The sequence below is a fragment of the Excalfactoria chinensis genome, chromosome 2 (assembly GCF_039878825.1).
Source record: "Excalfactoria chinensis isolate bCotChi1 chromosome 2, bCotChi1.hap2, whole genome shotgun sequence".
NCBI classification, from domain to species: Eukaryota; Metazoa; Chordata; class Aves; order Galliformes; family Phasianidae; genus Excalfactoria; species Excalfactoria chinensis.
Window position 1 is genome coordinate 137133674 of NC_092826.1, and position 1932 is coordinate 137135605.

Here is a 1932-nt window from a genome sequence, read left to right on the forward strand (position 1 = left end):
CCTGATACTGAAGTATTTCAAGTAGTTTTATCTAAACCCATCCTCTCTGAAGGCCTGGCCACCTCATTTTTTTTTTCCAGGAGGAGAAATGTACATCCAAGAGCTTTTAACAACATGGAGGATTGCCCACTTTTATGGCTCAGACAAAACCTCCCCAGCAAAGTCACCAGCACTGGGGAACCACAAGAGAAGCCTCACTGGTATGGAGGATAAATGCCAGAATCATTTAGAAATCCCCAAGTTCATTTCTGCTCCACCTTTGACAAGGATTCCAGCAGATTTACCCCCAAATTAGAACCTGGTTTTGGATCTAGATGGTTTTTTGTGCCCAAGCTGGACTCTGAACTTGGTGTTTTTATAGGGATGGATGAGACCTTAATAATTGGCAATATGTTAAGTGGAGCAGGGAGAAGGCTTCATCTCCTCTGCTCTTAAGTGCTAGCTCTCCAATTCACACTGGCCCCAATTGCACATCATCTTTTAATATTTAATTGCAGCTTTGCCAAGGGACTTTGCCTCCTGCCTTGTAAAGGAGGGGGAGAGGATGGAGTCAGAAGCGTGGTGCTGAAGAGCCCCAAGGAGACTATCAAATGGCAGATCTCGGCTGGAGGAAAGCACTCTAGCATGTAAGTGATTTTACACATAAACTCTCACAGATAAGAGTAGATGGAATGAATTAATATCAGCAAATATCCTGTAAGCCCTTAGTGATTGGGGGATGCTGGGCTGATTGTGGGAACTGTACAGGGTGGGCTGAGAAGAGTATTTCCATCTACTGCGTCTACTATATTAAGGAAAAGAGCATTATAAAGGAGAGAATGGGGAGCACTTCCCTACTAATGGGCTTATTCTGCTACAATGTGACTCTCTCAGGGGCTCTTCACTGGGATTGTTTAACATTAACCAGAACTGCAAGAATAGGAATGATTCCCAGACTGTGGGAAAAGGTGGTCTTTGATCTAATAAAACCATCTATTTTCTAACATTATGTGAAATGACTTGGTCTTATGGACGTGGCTAATTTGCGATGGTTGGGATGGGTTAAAGGTTGGAGGAGTTGATCTCAGAGGTCCTTTCCATCTCTAATGATTTTATGAGATGTGGAGACGAGTGGACAAAAGCTCGAGGCACATCCAGAATTTAGGTCCAGTGCAATAGAAATCATTTATGAAACACATTATACAAGCAACGTAGCTTTTAAAGCAAATGTTTTCAAAACCTAAGTACGAGTATCTCATAATCCCATAGTTTGGATGTCTGTGTCAGTAATTAAAGAGCAATTACATATAACTAGTTGGCCCCGCAGGGCTCTGTCTAAATTTGGAAAATGAGACCCAGATGACCCAGCGTACTTCCAAGTGTCGGATCAGCCATTGCAAATCCAGCGCCTGAGATCTCTGCTGTGCATTTCTGAAGCCTGGAAAATAAGAACTTTTTTTTTTGACAGAAGAGGGCAAGAGGTTCTTAATTCTCCGGTTACTGCCTGAATTCAGAGCTGGTTCACATCTATGCGACTCTGGGAACATTTAAAAAAACTATATCCATTTATGATGCACACGCATAATTTCCATCAAATTATTTTTTTAAACGAGTTAAAGCAAATCTTTTTCTGGTTCTTTCCCCTTCTCTGTCAGAGATATGGACGGGGTGATCAAAGAGAATAAGAAAATTGGTAGGCAGTGGTGGAAAAGACCCATTCCCTGCATTAGAAGTAATTCGACTTAAAATTTATCTTCTATAACCCTATTTTATTATCATGTGATGAGGTCTGCAGATGTTTCAGTGAAGACAGATTTTTTTCATGGCGAGTTATTGATGCACTGACCCTTTGAGTGCAGACGGATGCGCTGAGTGTTGGCTTGTTTACCACAGGTCTTCACATCCAGCACCATAACCTTTACACTCTTGTTCCATTGCCAGCAGACAGACAAC